Genomic DNA, 16,622 nt, shown 5'->3' with positions numbered 1-16,622 from the left:
TGTAGAAAGATATAGAAATATGATGCAGAGAAAAATGATGCAAGTTCTAAGGTTCTATGTAAAAGGCAGGAGCCCCTACCTAGAATATATAAATAAATTTAAAAGAAAGAAACAAAAATAAGAAACAAACACAAAAAGGGAGGTGCGGGTGTGGCAAGATTTTTTTTCTTGCATAGGTGCAGTAAACATTGGGGAAATTATAAAGGATAAAGGAAATTTCATTGGCCTTAGAAATACAGGATGCCTCCACCCATGAAGCATTTTGTCATAAGACCAAGGTACAGGCTCTGGGCATGTTAGTTGTCCTACCTCCAAGGTCTTTCTTTGTAGTCCCAGAAGAAATTCTGTTCAGTTGCAGTTGCCAAAGTCAGTCCTCTTTATTAGAGATCTGGTATTTGCATACATCCAGTCAAAGCTTAGGGTAAAATCTTTCTTTATTGTCCCAGGAAAAGTTCTGCTCAGTAGTGGTTATCATAGTCATTCTTCTGTAATTAGAGAGCTTGGTTTTTGTACAGGATCTTAGGATGGAGTGTCTTTGTGATTTCATCTCACCGTCTACAGTTGAAGTTGGGCAAACTGGCCTAGATTGAGTTGTTTTATCATCAGATTCAAAGTGTCATATGAACCTACCCTGGGAACAAGTTGGTGCCAAGAGTAGTATTAGGGCTGGGGGGTGGAGAGGTGTTTGATTCCTGGTGTATATAGTACCTGTTAAATATTATCCCTCTTCCCCCCAACCCCATTCACCACCTTAAGCAAAATCCTTCTATCTCTCATCACCCCCTCAACCCTGCTTATTATCTCTCTCTATTTAATCTTCTTTACCTTCACTCTTAACTCCTAGGGAACCGGGACCTTCCCCCTGCCCCAGCAAGCTGCCACCTGGCTCCCAAAGTGAAAGGAACACCCTCTCAGACTCCCATCTCTTGCCCCAGCAAGAAGCAGCAGACACAGCTCCTGCTGACACTTTCTATGCAGCCCCGTTTCTCTCACCTCCCCTCACTGTAGACTTTGGGCTTGCTACCAGATTTGGCTCAGATGGGATCCCCAGGGCACTGCCTTATCCCTGACTGCTACAAACCATTTCTCAGTCTCCACAAGGATGAAAATGTTCCCTGGAGATTTTATCCACTCTTAGACTATCTCAAAAGACTTAAAGGGGGATATCTATATTTTCTTTATATGTTTCTGTAGATGCATTTCCATAATAGCTATAACTCTTAGAGTTTATCCCCTATGTGGAGATAGCCTCTCCCATCCAATTTTTTTTTCATTTTATTACTCTTATTACTGCTTAGTAGGAAATTCTAGTAGAAAATTTGTACTTGGTATACAAGTTCTGGTCAATACCATGGCATAGAGATGGTATAACTTGCAAATACACCCAGTAATATAATATGGCATTGTTGCTTTTTGCATAGGCACACTAAAATGGGAAAATTTTATAGTGCAAGGGTGCCTTCCACCCCAAACTTTAGTCATGGGGACCTGACTTATGCCTCAATCAGAGATCGACTGTTCACCCAAGTGCCATATCCCAACATTAGAACTGGCACCGTTTATTTTGGGATTTATATGTGATACACATTTTATTGAAAAATATCTTCTATATTCTATTTAATAAGAGATCTGGAAGGAAATGCATCAGAAAGAAGCACTGTATCAAGAGAAATATTTTTATCTCTGTCCTTACTTTTGTTCTTAGTGGGGTCTGTAATGCTCCTTTTCCCTGATTACCATACTTTTGTTCCCTTCACCTGTAAAATAGATAATACCTCCTCCGCCTTTCTCTTAAAATTATTTGATCCATAGGATAGGAAGAACAGTACACTTCATTATTTTATACACAATGTCTGGCACACATATTTATGAGCTATATTTTTCTTTTTTTTCTTTCAGGGACCCATAGTTTACAATACTATTGATGATATGGTTTTATTTTTTTGATACACAAACATTTATTTTCTAGATTTTTATTCTTTTTTTGTTTGTTTGTTTTTTTGTTTTTTTGTTTTTTTGTTTTTGGGCCACACCCGTTTGACGCTCAAGGGTTACTCCTGGCTATGTGCTCAGAAATCGCCCCTGGCTTGGGGGAACCATATGGGACGCCGGGGGATCGAACCGCGGTCCTTCCTCGGCTAGCGCTTGCAAGGCAGACACCTTACCTCCAGCGCCACCTACCCGGCCCCTAGATTTTTATTCTTAATTGTCAATGTTACTGTTTAGTTCATAGACTTTGGCAACTTGAGTCATTTTCAAACACTGATATGATATGTATCTGTCTTGATGTATAGAGCTCTTCTTCATTCATTTTTTACTGCCACTTAGAGTACTTCATTGTGACTGAGTCGTCATTTATTTTCCCTGTCTTCATTCCATAGGCATTTGGGTTACAATGACAGATTGGAAGTACACGATGTACAGTAAAAATCTTGTACTTATTTCATACGTGCAGTCATTCTCTGGAGCTGTAGACCTAAAACTCTTTGGCCTTGAGAGAGTCCATAAGAAAAGTTGGAAAACTGGTTTATCCTCATTGCATTTTAAAAATAGCTATCTAAGATGATTTGGGCATCACTGATGTTGTGAAGAGAATATTTCTGTAACATGTTGCTCATATATTATATATCTTCACAACTAACAAAGTAATTGGTCACATTCAGCTGTGCTCAGGGGTTTACTTCCCTTTTTTGCTCAGGGATTAACTCCTTGCAAGCTCGAATTACTCAAATTTCAAATTACTGAGAATTAAATCTGGATGGGTTTCACGCCTTCTTACTGAACTATCTCTCTGGCCCCCAATATTGTAAAAATAATGAAAGAGAAAATAACTTTCAAAGAATACATTGAAAGAAAGTGTCATGATTTGACTCTCATTAGCATCTATTTCAATAATATACTGCTAAGATTATTCTCAGTACTTGTATAATACACTTTTTAATATAAATATTTAAGCACCATGCACAAGCATGTTTCTACTTGGGTTTCAGTCATAAACAGAAGACTCCCCCCCCCCTTCACCAGTGCAACATTCCCACCACCAATGTCCCCCCTCCTACCCTGTCCCTGCCTATATAGGGACAGGCATTCTACATCATTCATTCTTTAACATTGTCATGCTAGTTATTAATGTAGTTATTTCCCTAACGGCATTCACCACTCTTTGTGGTGAGCTTCAAATTGTGAGCCGGTCCTTCCAGCCCTTCTGCCCTTAACTCTATTGTCTCTGGGCCTTATTACAGTAATGTCTTTAATTTTTCTTAAAACCCATAGATGAGTGATACTATTCTGTGTGTGTCTCTCTCCCTCTGACTTATTTCACTCAGCATAATAGATTCCATGTACATCCACGTATAGGAAAATTTCATGACCATCTCTCCTGATGGCTGCATAATATTCCATTGTGTATACCGGTATGTACCACAGTTTCTTTAGCCATTATTGTTGAAGGGTGTCTTGGTTGTTTCCAGATTCTGGCTATTGTAAATAGCACTGCAATGAATATAGGTGTGAGGAAGGGATTTTTGTATTGTATTTTTGTGTTCTTAGGGTATATACATGCAACATTTCACCACATCTCTGACCAGAGTATTTATTTTCTTCTACCATTGTCTCAGGGTCCGCTCCCTTTGTAAGTCCAGTTCTATAAACTTGTTCTCTGGTTTTATTGTCTTTGACCACTTGTTATTCCCTTCCACATTTCTTTATATTCAACATATGATAATCATTCTGTATCTATTCCTCTCCTAGATGACTTCACTCAGCATGACACTCCTTCCACACAGCAAGAATTTGTGAATTTTGTTGATTGAATTATTTACGTGAAAATTCACATAAAATTATAAAAACCTACAAAGAGTAAATAAAGAATAAGTAAGGAGGCAAGTATTCATATAAGTTGAAAGTAAAGTGGTCTTTGGATTAGGGCAATGGGACAGAAAGCCAAGCACCCACCCACCATTACTGCTGCCATCAAAAAAAGGGCAAAATATTTGTGACCAGAAAGTCACTTGTGTTTCATTTCTTTGCAGTACACTACTTCCAATCTCCAAATGCATTTATATACATACTTTTACTTGTAGTTCAGCACAAGTAAATGGAATGGGAGTTTCTTCATTATTTCTCTGAAGATGCTTCCTGGTAATGTGTCTTTGATGGACAGTGAAGGGTATATAGGAATCTGAGACAGTGAATGAAAGGTTTGACTACCCTATTTTTTATTTTCTTTGTGTTCTAAAGACAAATTTGAGCACTTCACATCTGCCAAGGGCCATACTGGTCACCAAGTTTCTCTGAAAGTAGAACAACTTTAAATAACAAAAACATGGAAGTAACTCATACTTTCACCATTTTGGAATACACAGTTCCAAAATATGTTGCACCTAGAGTAAAGGGAGATCTTTAAACAAGCTCTGAAAGTGCATTAAAAGTATTTGTCTATTTGGGGGCCGGAGAGATAGCATGGAGGTAAGGCGTTTGCCTTTCATGCAGGAGGTCATAGATTCTAATCCCGGCGCCCCATATGGTCCCCCGTGCCTGCCAGGAGCAATTTCTGAGCCTGGAGCCAGGAATAACCCCTGAGCACTGCTGGGTGTGACCCAAAAACCACAAAAAAAAAAAAAATTTTTGTCTATTTGGACCAGAGAGATAGTACAACAGGTTGGGCACTTGCCTTCCATGTTGCAAACCTGGGTTTGATCCCTGGCATCATATATGATGCCCTGAGCTTTCACCAGAAGTAACCCTGAGCAGAGCCCACTGGAGAAACCTCTGATTTTGGCTCAACCAATAATAGCCAAAAAATTAGGATAAATTAAAAGGATTTGTCTATTCCCCTTAAAATGCAAGCTAAATCCCCTTTGCCCAATCTCACTGGAGTCATATTGCTCCCATGCTTATATAAGCATGAAAATCAATTTAAGTACATTCAGTAAAAACCCAAAACCTTTCCTTTTAAAAGCAAATATTTGGTGTTTCTTTCAGAAGTACCTATTTTTACACCATTTTATCCAACCTCTGAAACCTAATTCCGGACAAAAACAAGGAAGAAAAAATATGCCAATGATCACAAATAGTGCTGTTTTAAAGAGAAGCAATGAAAATAATATAGACATCTTAGTAAAACCTCAATCTTATTTTCTGATACTTTAGAAAAATGCATTCCTCTAAAAACACATTACCCTTCAAGTGGCCTTTGGAGAAACTGAAACATTGAAGAAATCCTTGGATTGAAGCAAAGAACATTCTCCGTGGACAATTCTAATCAATTATAGAAACATAACTGTACCCAGATCATATAATGTACCACAGTGATGATCCTGGCTTCTGTTCATCTTATAAAATGCTGCAACTCAAACATCAATCCTGCTGCTGTTCACAGTGCTCCAATCCAGAAAGATTTACTCTCAATTGATTCATACTTTTCATGCCTAAAATGATTATGCATCTGCATCTTCTATTTCAGTTTTTTCATTTTTGCCCACTGCGTTAATTGTTTTTGCATGTTTCCTCCTATCCCCAAACAGTACATTTGAAACACTCCTGAGAATGCATTGCATAAATATTGAATGTGTTAAAGACAGTCTGAGGTAATTCAGAATGAATTTAAGTAAATTGATTGAAATCAGCTTTTATTTAGAAAATCTTCTAGGGACAATTCTGACATATTTAAAATAACTAACTATTCACATAGTATGATTTGCTTGTGCATCTCAACAAATCTGTGAATCAGCATTCAAAACCAAAATGCATACCTTACTTGCGGGATTTTGAGAAATTGTAAAATAACCAAGTGAGAAAGATGATACCCATCACAGTAACAAAAGACCTGGAAAAATTCTTCAGAATAAAACGTTTTAATAAAATCAGATAAAGGTAATATTACAATCATGAGGTGTTCAGATGAAAAAGGACTAGACAAAGAGTATAGGAAGTAAGGCCTTGCACACTACTAACTTCCATTCCATTTTTTAACACTGCTATAGGTCACTTTTGATTACAGAGACAGGAAAAGTGTCAGAGCATAACATGTGTCTTATTTCCCAAGCAAAAAAAGAGAAAAAAAATGTAAAATATAATTGTATATTTTTAATGGACTCAACAGACAAAAAAAAATATCTGTTTCACCTTAGAAAAGTCAGTAAAGAAGTGGCAACTTCAAGTAAAAATCAAATATCTTGGGCTGGAGAAAGGGGTAAGACACTTGCCTTTCGTGTGACAGACCCTCTCTAATCCTCAAGTCCCAATGCTAGGAGTGATCTCTAGCACATTGCCAAAAACAAACCTTGGGCAAAACCAGGCATGGCCAAACCAAAAATATAAAAACTGAATCTACCAAAGTGAAACCTTGGCTTTCGCCACAGAAGAAATACTTTAGCAGCATTTAAGCATAAAGAAATAAAGAATTTTTTTCTTTTTTTTTTTGTATTGAAAGCATAAAGTATTTAATGAAAAAATAGAACTTTGTACCCAAGAAAACCGCCTTTTAATATAGGAGAAAATATGTTGTAATATGTGCATTGAAATATGTTATCTTTCCCCTCTTTTTAAAAGTTTTTTAATTAATATCTTTATTTAAATACCTTGATTACAAATATGATTGTAGTTGGGTTTCAGTCATGTAAAGAACACCCCCCTTCACCAATGCAACATTCCTACCACCAATGTCCCAAATCTCCCTCCTCCCCACCCCACCCCCACCTGTACTCGAGACAGGCTTTTCCACTTCCCCCATTCATTCACATTGTTATAATGGTTCTCAGTGTAGTTATTTCTCTAACTGCACTCACCACTCTTTGTGGTAAGCTTCATGTAGTGAGCTGGACCTTCCAGGCCTCCTCTCTTTGTGTCTAAGGATTATTGCAAAAATGTCTTTTATTTTTCTTAAAACTCATAGATGAGTGAGACTATTTTATGTCTATCTTCTCCCTCTGACTTATTTCACTCAGCAAAGTAGATTCCATGTACATCCATGTATAGAAAAATTTCATGACTTCATCTCTCCTGGCGGCTGCATAATATTCCATTGTGCGTATGTACTATAGTTTTTTTAGCCATTCATCTGTTGAAGGGCATCTTGATTGTTTCCAGAGTCTGGCTATTGTAAATAGCACAGCAATGAATATAAGTGTGAGGAAGGGATTTTTGTATTGTTCCTAGGGTATATCCCTAGGAGTGGTATAGCTGGATCATATGGAGCTCAATTTCCAGGTTTTGGAGGAATCTCCATTATTGCTTTCCATAAAGGTTGCACTAGACAGAATTCCCACCAGCAGTGAATAAGAGTTCCTTTTCTTTAACAGCAGAAAGATAGACAGCGAATCATATCCCAGACATAAATGAGTGAACCAAGTGCCATATCCCATGACTTCCAGATATGTACAAGCAGAACTAATAGATTTTTTTTCTTTCTGGAATATTCTTTTGAGATAAGATTTAAAAACAGAATTTTCTAATGGATATTGATTTTATGTTTTGGTGGGAGATTTTTTTCTCACAGAAGGATTTTGTAGAATTCACCTCAAGAAAATAATTAAGAAGAAACCTTTACAGCAGGGGTCTCAAACTTGCGGCCCTCCGTACAACATTTTGTGGCCCTGCTCTAGAGGAATCTTTTTTTGTTTTGTTTTAGTTGTTTGGGTCACACCCCCCAATGTTCAAGGCTTACTACTGACTTTGCACTCAAGGATCACCCTGACTTTGTCTCCTGCGGCCCCCAGGTAAATTGAGTTTGCTCTATAGACATTGGTAAAGCTCTGACCTGAGTACTGATTATTCTTCCTGCACCAATAGAGTTCAGTTGAGGCTGTAAGCTCCTAGCTAATGGGAATATGCCCTGTTTTCATCTCTCCTGAAAGCAAGACAAGTTAAAATGTCATCGTGAATTAACAAGCATGCCTGCATGTCTCATGGTGCAATAAAGTCACTGCTAGAAGAGAATCACTTCTCTTCTGTTTTTTATTTAGAAATCTTTGAGGCTGACACTGAAAAATTATTTAGCTCATATAGTATATTTGATCAAAAGTTGTCATTTGGTGGCAAGTTTTAGTATTCATATTAAACCTACTTACATTTCCTATACAGATTAATAAGAATAAAAAGTTCTGGGGCTGGGAAGAGAGAGAAAGAAAGAAAAAGAAAGAAAAGAAAGAAAGAAAGAAAGAAAGAAAGAAAGAAAGAAAGAAAGAAAGAAAGAAAGAAAGAAAGAAAGAAAGAAAGAAAGAAAGAAAGAAAGAAAAAGAAAGAAAGAAAGAAAGAGAGAGAGAGAGAGAGAGAGAGAGAGAAAGAAAGAAAGAAAGAAAGAGAAAGAAAGAAAGAAAGAAAGAAGAAGAAGAAGAGAAAGAAAGAAAAGAAAGAAGAAGAGAGAAAGAAAGAGAGAAAGAGAAGAAAGAAAGAAAGAAAGAAAGAAAGAAAGAAAGAAAGAAAGAAAGAAAGAAAGAAAGAAAGAAAGAGAAAGAAAGAAAGAAAGAAAGAAAGAAAGAAAGAAAGAAAAAAGTTACAGTACTATGAATTTAGGGGCATATACTCAGCTGCAGGACCTCCACGAAGAAGGCCCAGTTTAAACATGGTGACAGTATCTGTGGATGTGGTTATAGGTACTAGGCTTTCCTGTAAGAAGGGGGAGCATGCCCACACTTGCTAAAAAAAAAAAAAAAGTAAAATAAAATAAAAAGCCTTGGTGTTGATAGCCCAACAACCTGCCTACCTGATGTGGAAGTGGGGTTAGATCAGCATCCTCTCAGGGAATAATAGAGGGTCAGTGATGAGCAGGCCTTAGGGAAACGGTGATTCTGGGTGATAGAGGCAGCAAGAGTGGCTTTGACCAGGCGGGAGCATGACCATCCCCTCCTCCTGAGATGGTCAGCTTTATGCTGCATGAGCTGTAATCTTTCACAGCTAAGTTCAAATCTTGTTAGAAAAGGTAAATCTATGGAGCTGGCCCAGATGTCTGCCTGCCCTCCTCCCCATGCTCCTCCCCCCTGGAGTACGGAGGGAGGGGGGAACCTGAGGACCACTAAGAGTCCACCTGACCATCTGAGCTGGCACTCAGGGAAGGCCTGGAGTCAGGGGAAAAAGACAAGGACGGGTGGGGGCCTGCCACGCCTCCCAGCACTCCCCAGGCTAGGGAGAAAAGCTCTGGTATGGGGCTTCCCCAAACCCTATAACTGGCAAGAGCTGGTCTCCAGAATCAAAGAGGAAACCAGAAGCCAGATGTCCAGCAGAACATTCTTTAGTAAAAGTCCCTGGTATTTACCACACATTGCTGGAGAATATTTTACAACCTTCACCTAGATTTAACAATATGTTTTTGACTAAATGTCCATTGTCTAAACATATTGGTTTCCTCCATAGAATAATTCTGGAAGGCAGTATGGAACAATTATGAGCAGTGGATTCTGAGGAGGACTGTAAGGAGACACTGTGTTTAATGTTTAGCACCATTTGTTGTTCTTTTACCTTCTGTTTATATAGTATTTTTCCACTAAAAATTCTTGGTTTAAAAAGTTTGATAAATGTTTTCTAATACTCAAAATTACTGCCTGCTTCAAACCACAGAACAAAACCAAAAGATTACTCTTAGTAGTTTCTGTACAAACTAAGGTTAGTTGTACATCTGAAGTAATAGGATTTCCTAGAGGTTAAGGAAAGAGATTTAATTTTCTCATTAGGACAATATGGGGAGAAAGAAATAATATCCATCCATGCCTACATAGAGGCCTAGCTCAGACAGGCTCAAGTGCCCTGAAGTGTCCATAGTACATGGAAATGACTCTGGCTGCACCCAAAATTCACAGGTCTTGAACAAAGCATTATCATACTGAGGAAATGACCAAAGTTTTACTAATTAAAGATTTGTTTGTTTAATTTTTTAATTTATTCTTCATGAAATTACAAAATTATTCATGATTGGCTTTTAGGAATACATTGCTTCAACACCAATTGTTTCACCAGTGTCTGCTTCCCTCCACCAATATTTTTCCGCCCTCATTTGTCTCCCACCAACCAGTCCACCTCTATGAGGTGCAATTCTTTTTATATATAAATTTTTGCATTCTGGTTTACAATACTGTTCCTGAGAGGGTTTCTTATGTAACATTTTATACCTTTCAGCATCACTCCCCCTCTTGGTAAAATGCCTCCCTCCATCATAAACGTTTCCCCTCCCTGTCCTATCCCCAGCCTTCTCAGATGGCATGTTCCTACTGAATACCAGTTGTCAGGTATTTTCTCTTGAGCCACATCTAATGGTGCTCAGACTTACTTCCTGCTCTATGTTCAGGGATTACATATGGTGCAGTTTGGTCAGCCACAAGAAACGCAAGTACCCTTCTGCTGTACTATATCTCCAGAAATTACATGAAGATTTTTATTGTTTTGTTTGTTTTTTGTTTGTTTTGGGTTTTTTGGGGCCACACCCAGTGACACTCAGGGGTTACTCCTGGCTAAGCACTCAGAAATCACTCCTGGCTTGGGAGGACCATATGGGACGCTGGGGGATCGAACCGAGATCCATCCTAGGCTAGCGCTTGCAAGGCACACTCCTTACCTCTAGTGTCACAGAGCTGGCTCCTACATGAAGATTTTTTAAGGTGTATTCAGGGCTGTTTGGGGAGAGAAAAAGGGTTTTCTGAGGAAAGTGGTTTTATTCTAGTGTATCTTACACTTCAAAAAAAATCTTCAAGGTTTCTGTCCATTCATTTCTATATTTAGTTGAATTTTATTGTGATAAGACACATAGATGTACCTTCCCACCCAAATACAGTCACCATATCTGTACCCTAACAGCTCCATAATCTCAATATGTTCTTGAAAGAGATGTTGACCAAGATTAAAATTATGGGTATATCGGGGCTGGAGAGATAGCATGGAGGTAAGGTTTGCCTTGCATGCAAAAGGACAGTGACTCAAATCCCAACATCCCATATGGTCCCCTGAGCCTGCCAGGGGCTATTTTTGAGCATAGAGCCAGGAGTAACCCCTGAGCACTGCAGCGTGTGACCCAAAATCAAACAAACAAACAAAAATTATGGGTATAACAGCCATGCAGATGAAAGTTGGCAGTTTGGGGAGGACAGGCAAGCCAAGTTTCCACCCTGCCAATGCCACACTTATTGCATCCATCACCCACAATAGCTGCTTTATCAATGGTTCTGCTTCACCACTTCTCTAGAGCTCTCTGCAGAGACGCTAATCTGACCAAAACTTTCTGCAGAGATACCACTCTGACCAAAACACACATCTGCCAGTATCCGGGCTGACATCCACAGGACTTTTTTTGGAGTGAGTTTAGAAACCCTGCTTCTTCTTGTATTTCCAGAAGGCTGGCAGCTGAAAAAAATGCCCCAAGAAAGCTACAATGCTTGGTATTCTTGGACAATTTCAAATCTTTTAATACTGGCATCCCAATAGAAACACACCAATTTAGATGCCAACATGTATTTGAAGCTACCTACTGTTCAGAAATAAAGGAAGTATAGAAAGATCAACTATCAACAAGAGCTTAGTAAAACTGGCATTGACTTAATGACATCATTGCAAGATGTAATAATTTACACAAATTTTCTTATTGTTTTCTTCTTTTTCTTCTTTTTCAATTTTCCTTTTTTAATAAGTTTGCTCCCTATTACCTAGAAACAAATATATTATGATCAACTATGTATCACATGGTAATTATATAAAGTAATTGACATATTTTTTAAAAAAAGATACATTGATGTCCAAAACCACCACTGCCTCAGCCCAATAACTCAGAATGCAACCTTGTTTTAAAGAGCAGTTTTGTGTTTGTTTTTTTGGGGGGGTTTTGGTTTTTGGGCCACACCCGGCAGTGCTCAGGGGTCACTCCTGGCTGTCTGCTCAGAAATAGCTCCTGGCAGGCACAGGGGACCATATGGGACACCGGGATTCGAACCAACCACCTTTGGTCCTGGATTGGCTGCTTGCAAGGCAAACGCCGCTGTGCTATCTCTCCGGGCCCTTAAAGAGCAGTTTTGACAGAAGTGATTAAGTTAAAATTTAGTCCATTCAGGTTCCTTATCAAAAGAGAAATTTGAAAGCAAAGAAAGACACAGAGTAAAGATTATATAAAGAAGCATGGGGTCCAACATGGAAAAATAGAGTGGAAGGAGGCGGCCACAAACTCAGGAAGGTGAGGAACACCTTCAAAGAGAAACAGGGAGGATCCCTCCCTCAGGTTTCAGAAAGAGCATAGCCTCACAGACACCTGAGCTGACCCCATCTCAAACTTCTACCACCAGTACTATGACAGTAGATTAATATTGTTCTAAACCACCCAGGTTTTCTTACCTGGTTGTGACATCTTTAGAAAAAGAATGCAAACCTTCCTTCCTTACATCTTCTGAGTTATAGAGCCTCAGTAACCTTGCCAATATCTGTGGCCTATTTTCTTCCATTTTACCTCTGGTTCCCCACAACTCCATACTTTGGACCAATTGCTCTCTATGCTTAGAAGGCCTTATTCATCCTGTGTCTTAAACTTATTATTCCCCAAGTTTCAGCCTCAGTGAAGCTTTCAGTGCTAGATAAATGCCCTTCTGTAAGGTGAGACTAGCTACAACCCTAAACAAAAGTGTTCCCTCAACTTCCTCTTCCCAGTAACCTCCTCCTTTGATATGTAAAAGCCCACTGGATAGTTACTTTTGTATTTTATCAACCTTCCCCCTCCTAGAAAGGGGAATTGGGTTGAATAAAGAAAGGAGTTCTGGCTTTTGGTTCCGGCTGAGGTCCCATGAGACAGAGAGGCCATAAAGTGAAAATCAGACCAACTCTGATAAATCTTTTTCTGACTGCTTGGTGTATTATTTCTCCTCTGATACCCTACTTCCTCAGACCCATCCGCCCAAGGAGTTAGAAATATGGTGCTTGGGGTGATCTCACAACTCGTGAAATTGTTATTTTACACCCTTCCTTGCTCTCCTCTCCCTGTATTGCTGCATGTGCTGATGGTCTCATTCAGTAAACCACATTCATGTGCCTCCAGGGTGTGGACCATGTAATCTTCATTTGTTTCTTACAAGCTTTCTATCAAGCCTGTCACAGATACTTAGAGCTGATTCTGAGCTGAACTGCCCTCTCCCTACAGTATGCAGAATACTGTCAAAAGATTCAGGTCATGTTCAAGCACCTCCAGTATAAAAGTGAATTTAAGCAGACTGTAGTGCATTACTCATCACTGTTCAGAAGTCCCAGAAGATCAGAGGCCAGAGCAACAAATGGGGCCCTAGTTGTGGCAGCAGGGTTAGGCTGTACATGTTCACTGTCTTGAGTATTTTTCTTCAGATCAATTCTTGTCTACAGCCACATTTTCCTTAATTGCATTTGGCCCTTAGAAAAAAATGATGACTGTATTCAAACCTCCAAACCACAGAAGTAAGCAAATGAGTTTACATGACAGAAGAATCTGGAATAAGTAGGTGGTCTCATTTCCCCCACTCTTTTATTATACGACCCAAAGAACATGTTTTCAAAACCAGTGATTTTGAAGAGATTTTAAAAAAAAAAAATGCAGGAAATAAAAGCCTTATTTTTCTAAGGAAAGAACTTTTTCTCTTTATCCTTCACAAATTGGAAGATGACATATATTAGCATGCTATTTCATTAACAAATTACAGTCCATTCTGCACATCCAGGGAATAAAGAAAAGTCCACCTAATAAGAGAGGTTAGCTCCTAATTAGGCTCAGACTGTAGAATTTACTGAGTGTAATTTTCCACTGCAAATTGTTCTCCAGTTAACCTTGGCTAGTACTAAGGACACAGGTTTGAAAACACATCTTCCCTTTGCCAGCATATCCACACACAAAGGGCCACTACCTTCCATAGATTACTACTGAGTGCAACTCCTTCCTTCCTGGGAAGCTGTGACCAATATTCTATTCCCCTATTTCCCCGAGATTTAAGGAATCTTGACTAAAAATGAGAATTTACTATTAAAAATGACACAGCAGAAAGGAACCATGTCTCACCTACTCCTTAGTCCCTGTGTGAATTAATTGAATCTTAGAGTCCCTTGTATGAGCTAATGATATGTACTTTCTACTGAAAGGTGTTGCAGGGAGTTCAGCCTGAAGGACATATATTGGTAAAATCAAGTACTCAGGCTGGAGTAATACTACAGCGGGTAAGGATTTTGCTTTATACACAACCAACCTGGGTTCAATTCTTGCCACCATATATGATCCCCTGAGCCCTGCCAGGTGTGTTTCCTAAATGCTTCTTTTTGTTTGGCTCCTAAAAACAAATAAAGTTTCAAGCAAGTGCTTACACAAGTTATTTCTCTTTTGAGTCTTTGAGGCTGGTATTGCAGTTAAGATAACCAGAAAAGGACCAGAAAAGGTAGCTTTTAAAGGACTAGAGTACAATCATTTCCATGTGGGAGCTTCAGGTATGATATCTGGCACTGGGGTGAGCATTGACAGAAGAGGACCCCTCAATCACATCTGAATATGCCCTCTTCCAGGGTGGAAAAATTACACCCAGATAATCTAAATAAGACATGCATGGTAGGGGTAAGGTTTTTTGTTTGGGAGGGGTCACACTCAGCAGCACTCAGGGGTTACTCATGGTTCTGCACCCAGAAATCGCTCCTGGCAGGCTCAGGGGACCATATGAGATGCCGGGATTTAAACCACCATCCTTCTGCATGCAAGGCAAATGCCTTATCTCCATGCTCTCTCTCTGGCCACGGTAGGGGTAAGTTTTGAATCTCTGATCCTAGGGCCTTCTACTCTTCATTCCTGCTTCACAGTCCATCCAAGCATTCTCACCTTGAGGCTTGGTTGCCTCAAGCTCATACCTGGAATGTGTACCCCCCAAAATGCTAATCACATTGGTTTTTCACAGTTTTTGTTCTTCAAGGCTCAAAGAGTGTGTATGGAGTACAGAAAGTGGTAGTCCAGGAAGGATGGGAACACCTGTCCACCCATCCTCCAACCCTATCTCAGAGAAACCCCTGCTAACTTTTCTACTTTTGCTTCTGAAGTGAACCCAGAAAGTCTTGAGAAATTAATGTTGTTTGATTCCTAAAAATAATGACCACCTTCTTCTTTCCCTATTTTATCCTTGTGCTACCTCCAGATACACCGAGTCTTCGTGTACTTGATCTGAACATGGTGGTGTGAGGATTTCCTAAGGATCAGAGCTTTATACAATCACTCCATCCATATTGATTGCTTCACCACATGAATAGGAAATCTGTGGAAAAGTTCTATAAATGCATACCAAGCAGTCCAGTTTCCTAGGTCAGCACTTTGGAAAACTTTGGAGCTTAGAAAAAATTCCAGTGATTCCAGAAACATCAATATGCCTTTCACAACTTGCCAATGGTTGGGATCCCATGTAGAGTTCTAGAATGAGGGAATACTGATTTCAAACTCAGATCAATTATGCCCTCATCTTACTACTACTGATAGACATTTAGGAAATTTTATTAGACATTCCTAAGAATAGTATTAATAGTCTCTCAGAAGACTTCAGACTTTACTTTTTTCCTTGCAGGGCTTATTTCTATTTTCCCAATACAAGCCTCACTTTCCTAGCTGTCTGTGAACTATCATCAAGAAAGGAATTTAAAGAAAAATGGTTGAAATACCTACAATTCGAAGATCAAAGATTGTGATAAATTGTGAAAAACAGAGAAATAGAAGGAATGAAATGTAGAACTAAGAAAGTAATTTTTCTTAGCTCTCACATACAGACATGATAGATCTAATGTCTTCTCATTATCACTATGAATGTGAAGGTAGATTTCTTAGCATGGCAGCATTTATTTAAAAGGAAGCAAATATTTTGTCTAATTCATCTTATATATTAAAAATAAATGTATAAAGTTTAACTTGTCCCTTTTGCAGAAATAACCTAATAAATTTTGTTTATAGATATTAAATTTAATAGAAATATTATAATGCAATTTGACTTCTAGAACATTCCCCCAAATAATACCCATGTGTGAGTATTTTAGCGTCCAAAGTAATCCTCTTGAAAGACTGAATTTATTTCAACAAGGTACTCATCTACAAGAATTTCAAATCCCTTTCAGAAATGTTAGCAACTGCAATATGTTTCTCCTCATAACAGAAAACACTTGGTCTCTGAATAGCCAAAAATTTACATTAGTAGTTTAGGTAAAAAAAAAAAAAAATCTTAGGTCATTCTTCAGGTAGGATAATCCTTACCTGTTTCTCTATCCAGAAAGCAGATTGAACATGATGTGTAGAGTTAGAATAATTCCTAATATCTCTGCATAATTAGTTTGCAACATCCTGATTTCTCTTATCTGATTTTCTTAGTTTTTATTTATTTATTTTTGGTTTTGGGGTTAGATCTGTTGGTGCTCAGAGTTTATTCCTGACTCTGCTCAGGAATCACTCCCCGGGGGCTTGGGATGCCAGGGATCAAACCCAGCTGTGTGCAAGGCAAGTATCTTACCTGTTGTGCTATCACTATGGCCCACCTCTCTGAATTTTTCTTAAAATGTATAGCTTTGGTCAAAAACAAGAGTCAATTCTGTAGTAATTGACATGGAAAACAGTTTCTAAAGAAACCATTGCTAATGTTTTTTACAGAATAGTCTCTGGAATGAATTTGCCAGCCCTTGACTGAATG

The 16,622-nt window shown here is 38.7% G+C and overlaps 1 pseudogene; it reads left to right on the top strand.

Annotated features, from left to right (window-relative positions):
- The first annotated feature begins 16,169 nt into the window (after nt 1-16,169).
- On the top strand, nt 16,170-16,298 carry LOC126007687 (uncharacterized; annotated as a pseudogene).
- Nucleotides 16,299-16,622: the final 324 nt, after the last annotated feature.

Source organism: Suncus etruscus, chromosome 4 (assembly GCF_024139225.1).
Source record: "Suncus etruscus isolate mSunEtr1 chromosome 4, mSunEtr1.pri.cur, whole genome shotgun sequence".
Taxonomy (NCBI): domain Eukaryota; kingdom Metazoa; phylum Chordata; class Mammalia; order Eulipotyphla; family Soricidae; genus Suncus; species Suncus etruscus.
This window is presented reverse-complemented; position numbering and strand designations above follow the sequence as displayed.